Source organism: Neolamprologus brichardi, chromosome 16 (genome assembly GCF_056152115.1).
Source record: "Neolamprologus brichardi isolate AB-2024 chromosome 16, ASM5615211v1, whole genome shotgun sequence".
NCBI lineage: Eukaryota > Metazoa > Chordata > Actinopteri > Cichliformes > Cichlidae > Neolamprologus > Neolamprologus brichardi.
This window is the reverse complement of record NC_142119.1, coordinates 29,184,314-29,203,534: the sequence shown is the minus strand read 5'-3', so window position 1 is coordinate 29,203,534 and position 19,221 is coordinate 29,184,314.

The window sequence follows — 19,221 nt, the reverse complement described above, 5'->3', positions numbered from 1 at the left end:
AAGTTAGCTTCAAACATATGTCTGGATAAACTGGATAAGCACTGTCAGTGCCAATACCCCCCCAACCCCCAAACACACACACACACGCACACACACACACACACACACACACACATATATATATATGCATGTGGCCTGCAGCTAAGGAAATTAAAGTGTGCTTGGGGTCCTGTATGTTGTTAACAAGGTAAACAGTGCTGGGGGTCACTGTGGGGTAATAGTGCTGTTTATCGGGGTAGACCAAGCAGGTTGGCCATTGAGTTCTGTAATGAGATTAAAGCAGCTGAGGAGGAACGGGTGAAACAGATAAAGCAAGTTGGAAGAAGCGGATGAGTTTGCATCAAAATGACGGTTAATCTTGGAATGCAAAGCCAAATAATATAGGATGATTCTTACTGCTCACCAGAAAGCTCAGTCAATTTCAAAATTTATTCTGCAGGCATCTTGATTTTGTCAGCAAAGCATGAGCAGGACATTAATGAACATTACTTTATTGCGCCGTTTCAAGCCAGCTGGCATCATGTCATTTTAATTAAATAATGTCAGTTTAAGGAATAATCCAGGTTGAAGACTCACCGGTTCTCAGCTGCATTTGAATAAAGCGCCAAATCCGCACTGTTTTACTTTTAAGCTTAAATTTCAAAGCTTACATTTTAACTACTGATTCTATCTACTGTTCCTTTCTTTCTTTCTTTCTTTTTTTTCCATTTTAAATCATGCTTTTTGTTTGCTTTTGTTTTTTAATGTCTCTGTAAAGCACTTTGAATCACCTTGCTGTTGAATTGTGCTGTATAAATAAACTTGCCTTGCCTAATCCCCCCACCCAGCCACCCAAAAAAAGACAGAATACTCTAGTAGTCTATTTAACCTTTACAGGAAGACCAATAAAATTGCTGTAAGAGAAAATATAAGAATTGAAATCTGCTAAACAGAAGCTGCCTCAAGGACTATGGTTCTCTGATTGCCCATGTACAGTGTGCTGGCCCTTTATTTGGTATTGAGGCTGTGAAACTGTGGCAGCCCGTCCATCTATATAATTCAGTTTCTCCTCTACAGCACACTCTCCCTGTGGTGGTAATAAAAAGTTAATAGAGTAGTATATTAAAACATTTACAGTGAAGTGTGATCAACACAAACAGCTTTGCCTGTAAAAGTGCAATATATTAATAGCTGCATAGTGTTATGCCAAGTTTAAATGAATTATATGTCAAATTAATCAACACCTTGTCAAGCTGAAGGATGAAAATAACAATGGACAAAGTGTTATTGAATTCTTGTGAACTAACTATGTGTAGCAGAGTTGATATGTAGCGGATTCCTACACATTTCAGGTCTGTATCGCCATGCTTTTGTTCTTTTTTAATTAACTGGCAATCACCCAGCTAAGCATACTGTAGGAACCCTTAGCTGACATTTACTAAACACCTTGTTTTATGTTCTGTAAATGTCACAAATATGAGCAGTGTAATGTTGATTTTCAAAAAAGCAATGCAATAATCTCTTGGAATAAGTTATCATAACACTTGATGTGTGTTCTGTGTTAGAAGCTTCAAATCAAGTAGTGTAAAGAGACTTAGCACCAGATTATAATCAAGTGCAAGAACATTTTAAACATTTTCTAAATCACCAAATTAATCCATAGACTTTCCTATGAAAATGCAGAACACAGTTACACAGTTTGCACTTTTTTCAGTGTTTGCTTGGATCAGAATTGCTAATTTATTTCATACATTTGCTGGTGTTTTGTATAGTTTCAACAGCTGTTTCGTTTGTTTGCTGCGTGTGTGCACACACTAATTAAACTGGTCACTGTGCAAAAGCAGTGGGTGGGTTCTTCAAGGGGCTGTCTTTGTGCTGTCTTCACCTTGTCTCCCTGCACCTGGTTTAACTCTTCAGTGGATATCTGTGTAGATGTGTGCTTTGAAGTGGCTCCTTGAAGGTTGACCTTCCTGTTCTCAATAGTAAATCTCTTCCTTTTTAAGCCTCATCTGGTGTATTGATTTATGGGGTTTTAATTATTATTTTGTTACTGCTAATCAATTCATTAATTACTGACAAATAGAATCTTTTTTTCCTGCCTCTTACTATGACAAACCTGCGTTAAATTTGCATCTAAAGTTGCGATTCCTTGGGTAAAAATCCTAGCTTCACACTGGTTAATGCCTTCCAACGCAAGCCTTACTTCCCACGTATTGTTCGACCTTCTTTATTATGGGTCATGGCTCACGCTGTAATCAAGATCTTTTTCATCTTGGAAAAGATGACAAAGCTGTTTTATTCAACCTTATAAAAACACAAAAAACACAAAGACTCGACTCCTCAGTGTTCACCCATGAACCATTAAAACCACAGGATCCCAGTTTAGATAATGTCACTGTGTTCACATTAATGTAACACGTACTAAAGTCTTTTTAAAGAGCTTTTTCTCTTTATGCAAAAGCACCACTTAACCCATTTTAGGTCTTTTATCTTAAATTTACTCCAAAATCCTCAAGAAATGAAGTGCAGATTAGTATGAAAACATGCTGAAGAAACAACAGATGAGCCTTCATTTCATTTTCATTGTCTCACCACCTTTACCTCTGTTCTCATTCTCTCTCTTCTTTTGGCGTCGCAGGTTTTTTTTTTTTTTTTTATGCATCCTTTTCCTTTCTAGCATCCCTCGTATCTCTCAGCCTACAGCATGGTTGTATGTTAATCTGTTGAAGGAGGAGTGGAAGGTGTGTTGGGTTTAATCATCCTGAGGGCTGGCTGGGTGGCTGTCTACTTGTCTGCTGGGACTAATTGGAACAAAACCCTTGTTCTCAAAGAAAAAAACAGAGCGAAATAGCGGGTTAAAAGCAGAATCATGTCTGCAACTGCAGGTAATTAGAGTCGTGTGGTAACAGGAGATCTAAAAGAGTTTAAGTGTGCATCAGTGTGTGTGCAAGAGTGTTTACATGCATTTAAGTGTATATATCACTGTAAATATGACAAAAAAGTTTTCAGCTTCTCTGTATATGCCAAAGCTGGTTTATATATTCATATACTTATTTTGCTGTATTTGTCATTTCTGTACGCATACTTGGGCATGTGGTACACCGTCACACATTATCAAACTCTCAGCTGGCAGATGTGATTGATTAAGAAGTGCAATTCTATCTGTCCCATAGTAACAACAGCTCTTGATGTCATTCCTTTGTCACTTGGTCTTTTAAGAAGTCTATAAGTGGATTTTGATTCAGTGAAAGAACACAGAGGCCAGTTCTCACCTTGCTAATGGAATCAGTGTGCTGCTGAACACACCAAAGGGCAAAAGATCTAAACAACACAGGCTTCTGGGAAGCAACACTTCAGTTTTATCCTAACAGAAAATGAAACACGGAATTTGCCCTGTAGTGAGTGTTTATTTAAATTGATGTGTAGCAGTTGCATTTCCCTCCACTGCTCTTTTTTTTTTTCTCATGTGCTGTGGTCCCCATAGAAATTTAATTAATTTTAAGAGACTGGCCACAATTAAGGGCATGTTCCACTTTCGGCTAATTAGGAAAGAATTAAACATTTAAATAGACAATGAAGCTGTAGGTTGAAGTTTAAAACCATTTAACCTTGGAAAATTTACAAACTCTTGAATTTAGCTTTCTCCCACAAAACAAGAATGTCGTTTTTGAAGAAAGAGATAGTTAATGATATGTAGGTAAAAGGGACTAAAGACTTCTGTTTACAGCCCTGGAGATAGGTTGGTGACCCCTGGAAACTACTGATCATGAGGTATGTCTATTCCCCGAACAGATGGCAAGTGTTAAGTGAAATTGGTTGTGTCAAAGAAATGACTCCAAGTCCTGTTTCTTAGGGTTTGCTGTGGTGGTACGGAGAACGTACCAGCATAAAGAGTGGGTCTGGGAAGATAAACTGATGGCATTTATAATGATACGCAAGAGGATGCGAGGGGACAGCAGGTCAGGGCATGATTTACATGTGAGTGTTAAACTGATGCAAAAGGTGTAACATCAGGGGTCTGGGAGACTACAATGGCTGCGAAGACCAAATAGTAAGGTATAAACAAGTAAAACAAAGATGATAGGGTCTAATGGTCAAACACTTCAGGAGGTAATCATCTGTGTTCTGGTTATACAGATTTTAACCAGGAACAGAAGGATGTCAACAGCAAAAGATTCACGGAAAAGTTGATCAGCCTTAATAGTCTACGTCAGTCACAAAGAGGTATACAGTGCTACACCAAAAAAGTTTCTATAATTGCTTTGTCCATAAGGATTACCCCTAGTTTACACCAACTTGTCAGCAAACACTCACCAAGTACTCGCAGACCATTAATGAAACTGGGAAAGTGTGACGGAAAAACAGATCACCTTTTGAAGTGTGTGGGTTGCAGCAGTATGATCCAAGTTTTACTTTGAAGGAGAAAAGCAAACTCCATTTCTCCAGTTTGAGCGATTGGTGAGTGTTTGTAGACACATCAGTGTTGCCCAGGAAAACTACGCACAACTGCTGCAATCTACTAGGTACCAAAGGAACACCAAGGAGGTTTTTGGTGCAGCACCTTCTTTGTGACCAACTTCAGCCAGCAATAGACTTTTGCAACCACTTGCCAACCCGTCGGGGAATCCACATTTACTATCTCTAGGCCTATGTGACTGGGACCTAGGTCGCATAACAGATTAACGGGGAATTTAAAGTCGAGTTAAGGTAGCGCTTTTGCTGTCCGCTCCACTCCAGGGACTGCTTGTCTGCCTACAGTGAGCTCTGCTGTCAGATTGAGGCAGTGTAAAAAGTATGTGCTACAACTCGTCTGTGGGCCACTCTTGTTTTTGTTGTTGGTCTCATAGACAGCCACGGAGCTGAGGGGACTTATAACATATAAAAAGCTGAAGTGAAACTCATTGTTAAAAAGAATAAAAAGTGTCACTGAAACCAATGTCTGTGTCTTTCGTGTTGTATTTTTTATCCTTTTTTTTTTATCATTCTCAGTTCCTGGTGAACTCTACTATTGCTCCCTTCTTTGTACAAGCACGCTTGTCAACCAATAAGCATTCTGCAGTTGCTTTTGGCTACTTCTGCTTCCAGCGTTGCACAGTTAGAATCTTGGGTGACTGCACAGGTGTGCACCTCTCCCCCTTCTGTCCGACCGTTTGAAGTGTACGTCGGCAGAGACACATGCTGGACCATAAATTCTGCTTAAAAAAACATTCTTCCCCTGATCGTCTAGATGAGCCCAACAACCTGCATCTGTCTACCACTTATCAGCACAACACTTTAGCTGTGTTTTCACAGTTGCTCCTCAATGCCCAATAGGTCTCTTTTTAAATGTCTCTCTCTGTGTTTGCCAACATAAAGCAGACAAAGAAAAAAAAAAAGCATGTGGTAGAGCTTCCCTTGTGAGGTAATTTACTTTCCTTATATATCTCCTCAATTCAGTGAATGGCACTCCTCATGTGAGACACAGTAATGAATAGAGCTGCCAGCACAGATGTCTTCATAACCCACAGCTACAGTCAGTCAAGATATCAAAGGAATACACACGTAAAATACCAGGGCTTGAATAGACTGAAGCATTTTGCAGCTGCTTGATTGCTGAGAAAATTGATATACAAATAAACATAGTGGTTGAAAAGAAGTAGAGATATATTTCTATTAAGTGAAATATTCCAGAAGCTTCATATTCAAGTCCACCTGCATGAGAGCACCTTGAAAACTGACAGGATGACACGACAGTGAACTGTGTCACATCCTCTCACTGCTCATAATTGCTCTCCACTTGCCTTTAATTAAAAGACATAATCCCATTAACAAGCAGAAATAGGATTAATACTGCCTCAGACTCCAGCTGCTGCTCTGTAATGAGTGTGACCGTGTGTGTGTGTGTATGTGTGTGTGAGTGGAAGTGTCTGGTCCCCTGACTCAGAGATATCACCAATACCACATGGGTGATGTGGGTGAGAGGAAACGAGCGAGAAAGGGATGCTAAAGGATGTTCCAAGAAAAAGAAATGGAGATTGAAGATGGAGGGTGACGTATATACAAAGAAATACAAAAGATTAAATGAAAACAAATATATGTGCACTATACAGTAGGTGTGTATCTTCTGCTATAAAATTCTATAAAATCAGTTAGTGTTTAAAATTCTCAGTGATATGAGAGGAGTTTGGAGAGAAAAAAAGGATTGGAAGAAAAAGAATGAGAGAGAATGATTCAATGACAGAGGTCAGGGTCTTTTCCACTGAGACATCCTCCCTCGTCGCTGAGCTAAGGTGAGAAACAATGACCGTGAAAGGATGACATGCCAGCACAACGCCACTATTGTAGAAATAACAAAGGCTGCTGCTGAGCCACAAGGATAAGAGGACACGGTAACAGGGGAGCGTTCAATGTTTCTGAGTCGATTATGTTGTTGTTACCACACAGCAATGCCTCCCTGCATCTATGTCTTCTAATGTACCTTACACAAGCCGACACCATCCTTATTCCCCTGTCTGTTCTGTAATTGTTGCACTTTTTTTCATCTCTCTACAGCGGCCCCATTGTTGCTGCCAGTTGGAAATATTATATGACTCTTGCTTTGGCATATTTTGCATAAACCGGTAGTTTGAAGATCATGTCCAATTTCATAAGCCTCATGTGGCCACATAAAAGCATGAAAAGTGAAGAAATCACAAATTGTGTTGCAAAAACTGTTGCTTAACTGAAGAAAACGTATTTACTTGAGTGGTGAGCGATTGAGAATGAGCCAAATGTTTTATTTCTCGCCAAAGTGATATAGAGCTATGATGGAAATTATGTGACAGCATGCAGCAGTTGATCACTGTGACACCTATGTTAATCAAGATCTGAAAAGGAATAACGATGTTCTATGAATTTCTCACAAACAAACAAAGTTGTAACAGCTTTCAGTGTCAAAAAATCTTCTGAAAATAACAAAAAAGTAAGTGACCTTGTATATCATTTTTTTCATGGACATCTACTGGTCGGTATTCCAGCAGCCAGCTCTGTTAGTTAAGTGTGTGAGTGTGTGTATGTGTGCTTGATGTGTCAGGGTTTGAACCAGTGAGTGGTAGAGTTCAGAGGGCTTGTCTGTGCGCTCTCTGTGGGCTTCTCTCTGACAAGACAGTGAAGTGACAGCACCGAAGCACAGACACATTACTGACAACTAAGGTTAGACTGATAAATGAGGTCAAAAGTGGCCTTGTGCTTTAAAATTGGAAATACCTGTCACTGCCATTCTCCAATTATAACATGTATTGAATGAAGTTTCATCAGCTGTGCTGTATGATACACCAGTCTTTTGGAAATTTAAGGCTTTATTTGCATTATGTAGCAACCACCATAGATAGATAGATGGGTAGAGAGAGAGAGAGAGCTATCGCCAGCTTCAGGGCAGGATTTTTTGTATGAAACCTCAGGATTCAGGACATCAGTGAGCAAGCTGAACCCTGGACATCACAGGGTGATCAAACCTTGGTTACGTCTATCCCCATAGAGTCTTTAAGAAGAGAGATCAGCGGTAGCTGCACAAACTACATCTAATACCACCAAATACTTTATCTGAAGGTGCAGGTATATCAGAGCTGCTTGATGGATACGTTGTATAACCTCTGAAACCTATTTACAGATTTTTCCTGTGTCAGGTTTTTGGTGGAACATATCTAAGTTATTTTTTTAAACTTTCTTCAATTTCAATTGACATTTGCACCTACAGTGCATCATGCAGTGAATGATCAGGTGTTTAGAGCTTCAAGCTTCTCTTTCTTCTCTCACCCTCGTTGTTTTCTTATTTTGATGCTTCATGTACAGGACCATTCATATAACAGACACCTCTGTCTTTGCCTTATTTTATTTTTAAATACAAATTTGGTTACTTTATTGGATGACTGTAATTGCAAGGTATGATTTTGCTAACTTCACATTGCCTTCTTAAACCCACTAAGACTTTTAAAATTCCACTTAGCTTTAAGTAGTTTTTACAATATTTAGAGAGTTTTCCCAGATTCTGAATGGTAAACACCTGTGTCAGTTAAGTCTCAGTATAGGTTGGATTGCCCTTCTTTTATACACTTAAGCTTACCTCTTTGCTGTGAGTGATATGATGGAATATATCATTGTGAATGTCAGTGCAAAGCCTGAAATAAGAAATGGGAAAAATGCCTGTGCTGTCTGAATAGAAATGCAGGCCAACTGTAAGGACTTGACATAGAGATTGCATAACACCTCATACATAAAACATTAAGCTTTGCATATGCAATGCACACACAGCTAGGCAGGCATATGGTGTAACCCCCATTCCCTTTATTTTTTTGTCCAGCCAAGGAAGCACGAGTTAATTGCGGAACCGCTTGTATGTACTGTTTGTGAATTCTTGCCCTTATGTGGACATGTACATGTCTGACTTCTTAGAGAGCTGCTGCTGCTTAATTGTAAAGTTTCTCTTGCGTTCTCATTCCTTTGCTAAGTCTTTTTCCCTCCTCACACTTTCTCTCCTCACCTCATCCTCTCGTCAGACCAAAAGAGAAAACCCGCAGAGTCAGTTCAGCACATGTTCATCAAGCAGAGGTTTGCAGAAGACTCATAGGGGAGGGGATTAGGATTTAGCAGGCTACAGTCCGAAGGCGATGGCAGGCAGCTGAAGACGCAATCAGGATTGTGTTTGATTTTAGCACAGCACATGTGAGCTGATTAATAACGTAGGGGGGAAAGTAGGACATTGAAGGCAGCTGCAGTTTCCTTCAAGTGTTTTTTTTATAAGTCACTTTGGTATCTTTTTCACAGATAATGATGGCAGACAAAAAGGCCAGGAGAGGAGTTTAAAACTTCAGGCCATTTCAGATGAAGTTTATGAAGTTGAAAAAGCTTGACAATTGTTAAAAGTGGAAAAAAAAAGATCAAAGTGAAACTTTTAAAATACTGAGTTAGTTTAATGGATAATTACAAAACTTAGAGCGCAAATTTGTCCCATTTTTCCACGCATCTAAAACCCAGAATATTTCTCCTCCGCCTCCCTGTCCTCGAGTTCACCTCGCTGCCTTGTTTTTCTCAAGCTGTTCTCCTCGTTACCTGGCTAATCCCAGCCACTGTCAAGATTTAAATGCTGCTTTCAACGTGAGCCATATTTTCAGCATTCAGCATTCAGCATCATTTCCCTGAGCCCGACAGACAAGGAGAGAGGAGAGGGAGGGGGACTGGAAAAAAGATAAAGAGACACACTCCGTGGATTACACACGCAAATACACACATAAATATGCGTATACACATGCAGGAACACATTGTATGACTCTGTTTAATTAGCCTGGCGGTTTATCAGGGTGATCAGGAGTTCAACGCAGTAAAGTTTCCTTCAGATAAAACAGTGTTTGGGGAAGTCGGGTCTAATGAATGCTGAGCAGCCCAAAGGAGGAGGAGGAGGAGGGGAAAGAGGAAGTGAAGAAGATGAGAAAAGGATGACAAGAGGGCGCTTCAGTTTAATTGCTTACCCTATACTTTCACTTCCTCTTTATCATCTTTCTCTCATCTATTACAACAGCTTCGAAAATCGCCTCTAACAGATGGAGCTGACACTCTTTTATTTGCTAGAAAAGAGCTGAAAGTTTATGGTGACGGTTTAACTATTACAGAAACTGACAAGGTCTCCTTCAACTATTTATGCTTTTAAGGACATTGTTTTCTGTGGCGCAATCAACCAATTGTTGTGAACGGAGTAGGACTGTTGAAACGTAATATTAAACGTAATATCTTTAACTTGACCTTATCAGCTAAAAGGTTCATTTTCACAGTCCAAGTGGAGACCATCACTGTATTTTCTCAAATACTTACTTTCTGACTACATATATTAGTTGGTTTTCTTAACTGACCGCTCCACTGTTGCTTTGTTTGCATATGGTGGAGCATATGTGGCAAATGACAAACAAATATAGTCCCTCTATTGAATGTCATATTCAGGAAGATGCACTAGGTGAGAAGAAAAGATAAAATGCAACTAACAAAGACGATAGCCTATATTACAATTTGAGAATGGTCAAATTTTGTCTTCTTTTCAATGTGTGTGTTTCATTCTAGCTCGAAGAAAGACAAAGACTCTTTATTATTGTTAAAACATGGACGAATAAATTGTGATGTTTTATAACCTTGATTTACAAAACAGGAGACGTTAGTGTGAGGCTGCAATCTAAAAAATGTGCCATTCAAAGGGGAACATTATGCCAAAGATTTAGTGATAATGCACTAATTTATGAACAATGCTTTGGCCGGTTCATTTTAATAATAACCAATGCATTTTTGGCACGAACGGCGTAAAATTACAGCACTGAAACATGATGAGGACGTGTACTAATGTACTAATGAACTAACCAAAACAATTTCATGCAAGCGCAGGTTTTACATGTGTTTCCCTTGAAAAAAAGCATGGTAATCCAGATCAATGAGAGGGAACTGAAGAGAGTCGATATGTTATTGATATGAGGCTGATGTCTTGAAGGTGTTATGTATTGCTGTAAGAGGACTGTAGGAGGTCTTCAAGGTCTTCAAGGTTGGGACAGCCATTTTTGGATAAATATGACAGGAAAGGTGAATCTGAAGACTTTCCAAGAGCAAAGCTGTTAATTACAAACTATCTTATAAATCTTAAGTCTGTGTGTTACAGCTGCCCTGGATGATGTGCTGAAAAAGAACATTATTTTTAAAAAAGTACAAAAAATTTGACCCAGCTACATGTTATTGAGCTTAGTGTTACAGTGTCAAAAGTACATAATGCAACAGAGATTAACCTAGCACACCATATGTTTGCTTTGGACAGATAGTTTTATATGGCATATAAGCCGTCCTTATACAGTATCTGGCTTGTGTTGGGTTTCCCAATCCCTTTGACGTTCAACATTAAGTTCAATTGTGTTTTGTTTCATCACAATACCACTGGGGACTAGAAGTATGTGAGGCTTGGCTCTAAACACTTTGTGTGAGCAGTCACTGAGGAGCTACAGGACTCCTAGCTTTGAGCAATCCAGCCTTGCCAATTATGCAGTTGTTCTAATAACACCTTCCACTAGATTTCTAAATAAATCAAAACTCCAGGTAGTAACTATCACTGCCACATCAGGCACAAAATGTTAAGTTAGCTTAAATATAGCACAGATGACCTCTCTCAAACCTGAGTAAATCCCGTTTGTGTGATTCTTTCAAATACACTTCTCCCAAAGTTTTGTGCTTTAGAAGTTAAACTTGCAATGCAGCAAGGACGGCTGCAAAAATAGCTGTGTTCATGCCTTTCAGTCACAACATTGATAATGCACTAAACTGGCTCAGACTAAATAAATTCAGCTGTTGTGTACCAATGAGTTGGTATAAGCTATAAACAAAGCTATAATCAGGTAATGTTGGGTTCAAGTGTCCTAAAAACCACACTTGAGGCTTTCCAGAAAAATGAAAACTTTAGTCTCACTGGCTAACACCAGCAAAAACAACAGAAGCTAGCTACAATAAAGGTCAAGATATCCTCAAAAACTCACCTCAGACGCCAGACTCCTTACACAAAGGATTACAACCTCCTCAGGAGTATTTACATGTAGGTGCTTCACACTGGGCCTTTTGACAGCTGAGATGAACAGCAGTTTGACAACAAACTGGGCAGAGCATTTCAGGTGACTTGGGGAAATGTAAAATGGTAAACTACTTAATTAACATATATATTTTTTGTCTTTATACTTGATTTACTGTCAAGTGTTGATATTATTCAAATATGTTAAAATATACTCCATCCATCCATTCTCTTCTCTTCCTATTCCAGCTACCATATCAGGAGAGGCAGGGTACTCCCTGGACAGGTCGCCAGTCTGTCAAGTAGTATGTACAAAAAATGTTTTTACGAACATCCAGTAGTAGAAACTTGCCAGCCCATCTACAGCTATTATGGGAAGATGCAAAGCAAACCATGTCCAATATGGCTCATAGACTGTTAACAGACATTAAACAGAGGAGAAAAAATTTCCTCCTGTACAGTTTACGTTTTTTGTAATGCAAAGCAATGGCTTTGATTTTTGTAGTCAGCCTCAAATGGCCATTGGCGTGAGTGCAATTTTTAGCACTTAGTGTTGGCTTCAGAGTTTACTCATCACCATAAGCTAAAGTCTAAGATGAAGGTAAGAACAATCAAAATCTGGAAGCAACTAATGCAATATGTGTTATAGAAATAAGCTAGTCTTCAAAAAAAAAAAAAACGATCAGGTCTGACAATATCAGGCTTGATAATAGTTTATAGCTTTATTAGCTTATTTTACCTCTTAATGACTTTGTTATTTTATATAGTAGTTTTTCAGGAATTACTAATGACAGCAGTCATTTTTACATTAATCTTAGAATACATGTTTTTGTTTGTTGTTTTCATTGTCTGCATAGGTTCTGTACAGGCCCGTATGAAAATGCTTGGAAAATATTAGATGATAAAAAAAAAAAAAGTTGCATCTTGGACATTTGTAATGGTATCAGTCTTTTTAGTGTTTGACATTTTTCAAAACATTTTCGACAGTCTCTATTGTTATGGAGTCTGACAGGACAACACGCTGCAGTAACTGGTATTATTTTCACCTTGTGGGTCTGCCTGTCATTGCGTGTTTGATCATAGCAGAATGTGGTCCTGGACACTTGTACGGTTGTGGGAAATACCACAAAGGTCACTTTGAGTGATACAGCAGGTGTTTGTATGTTCAGATGTCTGTAAAGACATACTGTTAAAGCACTAGTGTCACAACTGTGCAAGTAAACATCAGAATATATGACAGGTTCAAAGATGGTCATGGTCCAAGTATTCACTGAGTATTCATGGGTCAGAATCACAACACGATGACATCCATTGTAGTCGGTGCACATTTACAAATATGAAGAAACAGCAAGTCTGCCTATAGGCTCAGAGAGGCAGATACTGTGTACGGAGGGATGCTGCTTCCTTTAAAGTACAGCTACGCTTTTTTGTTGTTGTATTCTGTTTATGAGCAATGAATTATCCCACCCACTGTCACAGTTGTGTCCAAACAATGATGTGATGCTCTTTGATGATACATGGATTCTCTGCCAACTTTCAGTCAAAGAAAATTAATTCAATAAGAGGTAATTTGTGGTAGAACAAGCACCCAGATTCACCCCTGCCAGTGAGTGGAATCATTCCCTCCCAGTTATATTGTAATCACATCCAATTAGCGGAATGACAAAGCAGTCTTCATTGTTTCGGGGGGGAGGAGATGTGTCATCTTACCTTCTGTATGTTTTCTGGGGATAAGCTAGCTCCATCATCCCTATCGTCTTGCCAGTGTTTTCCTTTTCACCCCACCCCCTTTCCAAAATTTCTCTTTCCAGTTTTCCTCTGGCTGTCTGGCCAAATCTTCAGAGAGCATAGCATGGGAGGAAAAACTCAACCATATTGACTACCCTCTCCTGGCAGGGATTGTGATCCAACGAAGGGTATACACAGTCAGATTTTTTTTTTTCTCTTTTTTTTTTTTTTGGGGGGCGGGGGGGGTGGGGTGGGGGGGTAGTAGAGGGTCTGCGGTTACGTCTTAATGTTTTTTAGAAATTATGAATGTTACACAGTCACCAATCCACTGTATAAAAATATAGCCAACATTTATGTTTACTGGAATTTTGTCTTACTTTATGAAAGTATTTCTGGATTTTATGAGTTATAGCTTTTATGTTACAATTTCTAACCATCTTTAATGGGTCATGAAGATGACGCCAATTTTTACAAGAATGTTTTTAGCGTAGCTGAAAGGTAATGTGCAGATTTTAAAAACACTGGATGATGGGGGAGTATAAACATCAGGCTAAATTCTGTATAAACAATTTAAATCAATATTTCTTAGAAAAACAATGGACAAATTTACATATAACAAAACAAAATGAGGAGAGAGAACCACAGAACCTCAACAAACCAAGGTCTCATCTATGGTAAAAATGGCATATTGACTTCAAAACCAGCAGCATATCATTTTCAGGGTCTTTGATGAGCAGTTCACACACACAAAAAAAAGCCTTGAAAGCTTGAGATTCCTTTCAGAAGAAGAACTGGCGCACGGAGAACGGAGAGAGAGCCAGCCAATATACACTGTCTGGTTCCAGCATCGGGTAGGCAATGACACACGCACATGCATACACACCTACAATAACCCGCATACATGTCAGGCACACAAACTGAAAGGAATGTGGATATTTCACAAGTCCTACAGTATTACTGAACAGCTGTATTGAAATATATCGACTAGAACGCATACACACACTGCATTGGCCTGCTGTATTATTGATGTAAGTCATTGTTCTCCTCTCAGCACCGTTACTCCATAGACAACCCTGGCCAATAGGGGTGCTGTTGGTGAGACTTTAGTGACCCCATCTGGCAGAGGATTGGTTCAAACGTTCAACCAAAGAGAACAGAGTATAAAAACAGATAGACCACCCACCAACGACAACAGTTACAATTGGATAATCCACCCCTATGTCCGATTGTTAGTTATCTTCCTCACTCAAACAAGTTTGCCTTTGTTGTTGAAGGGTTTCTTGGTAGTGTGTGGGCTCAAGTGTGGAGCAAAGAGGAAATTGGAAACTGCTGATCTCTGTCTGGCAAATAAAGAGCAGCAGTCTACATCGGGCTGTCAGCTTGGTTATGCCACCCACTCTGATAGCACTGCCTCTTCAGTTAAGAGCAGACTTTCACTGAGACTGAATTTGAGGCCTTCGGCTGGATCACATGTAAGATTTCTGAATGGTTTTTGTGTATACACGTGGTTGTGGATATTTATGAAGAAGACTGAAGTGTACACCATGTGCTTGTTTACATTCATATGCATATGGAAATGTGTGCTTATGTAAATGCATCATCTTCAGTGGTTCTTTGTTTAGGGTAGTGTCTTGATGACTTGTAAAATAAATTCAAATCAAAGCAACTCCAAATTAAATAGCTGCCTTCCTGGAAAAGTTGGTAAAACTAATTTAAAACACCTGCAACCTGCACTCCTTAAAGCCTACATAGTAACGTCTGAATTAGGACTCATCAAAATGTGACAAGATAAATGTTAAGATGAATAAAATAACAGGAAGGAAATGGAAAAATGTTTTTAATGCATTTCATGGTTAAAAAATAATACTGTATTCTGTTATTAAGCTATTAATGAAACAGCATATAATATAGGCAAATGACTTGTACCAAAACATAATTTTTCCATGAATATTATCAAAGTACTTTTTAGTTTAAATACATACATTGGGGGAAAATAGACTAATGTCTGTGTTCGCATGGCTAAGTGCTGTTCCATGCATTTTTCTTCTTGTGTATTTAGGAATTACAAGTACATTTAAAGAATATGCCTACTTTTATGAATGCACGTATATCTGAGGGTAAATGCTATGGACAATCCTGCCAGTGTAGTTAGCTGGCACTGTGACTCTGCTGTGGATCAGGAAAGGTTGTCTGAAGGTAGAGGAAGGATTAGAGCACTTCAAAGCAATGCTCACTTCTAAGCTGGCTGATGCAAAATCCGCTTTGTGCAAATGGACAGCCGGCACTCCAAAAAGAAAAAAAAAAATCCAAGCCCGAAGGAGTTGAGGACAACTCGGCTATATTCTCAATATAGCGTAATGCTGACGTTACTTGAAACAGATACTATTTGAAAACTTATGTGTGAGTATAAATTATTATTATTTATTTTTTTAATCATGAACTCAATAAATATTTTGGTTGGATATAATTTCGTACTACTATTAAATTGTTTCTGCAATTAAGGTTTAAAATGACCAAAATAATTTTGCAAGAATTTTAAATATCCTTAAAAATCTAACTTTCTCTGTTTTTTTATTTGGCAGCATTGGAGCACCCAGGAAGAGTAAACAGACATTGTGCAATACAGTTTCAGCAGGTGATAGAAAGATCCTGGTCAGAGTACAGTGGCCAGCAGGGCCGCTTCGGTAAGTCTTAAATCACTGGGAAACAAGACCGCCGCTCTGATGGATGTGCACAGCACACCCCGAATCAAGAAACCTCTTATCTGTCTCTAAGAAGAGATGCTTAAAAACAGACATGTGGGCTGAGTCATGCATACAAGAAGTGCACGTTTGCATGCATGCAAATAAACATTTGCACAAAACTACACAAAGAGTCACACGTGTAGTAAAAAGAGGCACAAAGCATAAGCAAAACAGTCCAGCAGATTTATGTGACTAAAGGTGCTGTGGTCAGGTGAATAAATTGGTTAGCTGGCAAAGTGGGTGGGTTCAGTAGCTTCAGTGGCCAAGACAAACCTTCTAATCATTCCAATAGACTGGCAGATTTATGCTGATAAATTATATCTGGGAATAAAATGCAGGTGCAATAAGAGTCCTGCACAACTAGGCGAGATCAACAGTAAGGGTCCAATGAAAAGCAGGAGGACGGTGGTTCCAATGAAAGAAGCAGTTTACTCTTCTCCCAATAGAAATGTAATTAAAGCAACCACATTCAGCAATTCCTGTTTTTCCCCTCTCTGTGTCTTTGTGAGTGCTAACAGAAATATTAATGTTAGGGACATAAAGATGAGAATGGTGGTGTTTGCGTTTTATGTTTTTGTATATTTACTGAATTTTTGTGGCTGTATCAGAAAATGCTTGGATACAAAATTAGATAATTGGTAATGATGTACAGAGGCTATAAAGTCAAATGTTGATGTACTCGTACACTTCAGCTGTAACACCCTGTATTAACCAAACCTTCAGTTCTGGTCCCAGTAAAATCCTGTAGGTAAATGGTATGTCACTAAAAACAAAATCATTGACCAATTTACTTACGAGTTTTCCTTTTTCCCCACTATCCCTATATCTGAGCACCTGCAATAACAAATAAGCAATATGTTAAACTATCTAGTGTTGGAGTACCTCATTCACATAACAGAATTACACTGTAAATGACTGAAAGTGAACTGTATCACAACTGTATTAAGTTTAAAGCAAAAATGTCAAAAAGAAGAAAAGTAATTGAAAAGTGCTAAAGTTCCATTTTTTAAAAAAGAAAGAAAACATCAAAAACATAAGGACTTTAAAACAAGCCAGGCCTGGGTTTTATTTTTTGGTGTTTTTTTGCCAGGTTAAGATTTTTTTTTTCCAGTGTGAACAAGCTGGATCCTTGCCAGGCCTTTACAGTGCTGTGGTATTTTGGACGAAGTGAATATGGAGTAGCGCTTGTGCATGTTGTGTTTATCCAAACAGATCTGATTTCTGCCAGATTTTCCCTGCCAGCTCCTCTCTTTTTATTCTGTACTTTGTTTTTTCAGTCAGAGTTAAGTTTAAGCTTCTTTGTGCAGCAAACTATCCCATGCAGACCCAGGAAACGTCCTATAATGAGCATAGAGCCACAACAAAAACCTTTTTTTAAACAAATATTTCAGTCTGTTAATAATTATAGTAAACCTTTTAGTGTTTCTCCATAGTCCCAATTAATTGTGTTTTATGATTAAAAGATTCATGACTTTTTTGAAGTTGGATATTTATTATACTTTCAAACCCTTCCATGATTTGTTATTGTGGTGAACCCTGTGTATATTCCCTGTGGAACCATAATGGCTCGGTAACCCATTGATTAATTGTTAAAAAGGAGTATATATAACACAATTTATTTAGGTTTTTGTACTCACGTAGATCAAGCAGGGCAGAACCCAATAATTGGGTGAAATAATGTTAACGCTGCGGAGTTAACCCAAAACTCAGAAATAGCATCACATCAATAGAAATGGGCACACAGACTCACACAAACAGTAGACGTGGATTAAAAATGGTTCATGCATCGTTGTGATCTGCATGTTATATGTAAAGGCACAGTTTAAATGAAAATTTATATTTTGGATATATATGCAACGATAACAGTAAAATTCGTCTGTATTCCATTAAGGCATATTTATTAACAGCTCAATCTACAATCAAAGATGTAATGGCAACGAGTAAACCATTAAAGAGACAAATTATTTTATGCTGAAATATTTCATATAGGTTTTCACTCAGGATTCATAGACTTTGCATTAAAATACAACTGATTTTAGGTTCTTTAGTTTTCTTGAGTTTTTCTACTGATCAGTACCGAAAGAGTCTTAGATTAATTACATGTTAATTTTCCTCTGAACTCATGTGGGTAGGAATACGATTTTTTTTCTCTGATTTGCTTTTCTAAATATGTGCGTTGTGTTACAAAGCCTGACCAGTTTGAACTGTCTGAGACAGCTGGCCGCACCAAAGCAATCTCAGCGATCACTGGACATCTCGTCATAATTCTCCTTATGTCAGGCCGCAGAACGAAGAATCCGTGGGATTAGCATGGTTTGTATTTGTTGACAGACCAACGACAGGCCAGATCGAGAGGCAGGGTTTTATGCTGTTCCACACCCAACGCTGCACTATATTTGGTCTTTGAAGGGTGAGTGATTCCATATTGAATGAATATACTATATTTTCTTGCCAAAAGTGAGTGGAAATCCCCAAATATTCTCAGTTACAGTGAGCTATTCATGGCCAGATGGGGACTACAGGCTGTTATGAGGAGTCAGTTGTTCATCCAACAAAGAAAAAAAATTTTTTTTTTTCAACTGTCCATCAATTAATTTTTTCTTTTTTATCCATTTCTTTTCTAAGATTATTATTTTTTGGCATTTTGGCCTTGACAAGGGATCATACTTATAGTTTGTCTTGTATTTTTTAGGGCACATAAATAGTGCTGCGACATGTAACAAAACCAGCATCCAGTTTAACCCTTAAGACTACAGAATATGACACGGAAAAATAAGTGGCTACACAATAAGCAGGGCTGTAAATATACAGTAACTACAGCACGCACTGCATTGTATACAATAAAGACATATAACACACTTTCCCCATGATTTATTTTGCCACTTTCAAAATCTTTGATGGAATTGGAACCACTTAAAATTTTTCAAATGCCACATGTCATGTTCATGACAACACATCAAAGAGCAATTATAGTAAATGTGATTTTAAACAGTTGCAGATGTCACTTTGTATGACACTGATCTATAGTCCTGCTCTGTGCTACCAGCAGGTAGGCAGCACCAACCTTTAACTGAGTCACCGTGTGCATGGCTGCATTGATTAGGTGTGACTACTCCGGTCAGGGGCCAATTTGGGGTCGCCAGAGGGTCAAGCGTGTTGTCCAATATAACAGCGGGATCTCTGGACTGGAATGGGCCAGTATCCTGGCAACAGGCACCTCCTCCCCACCCG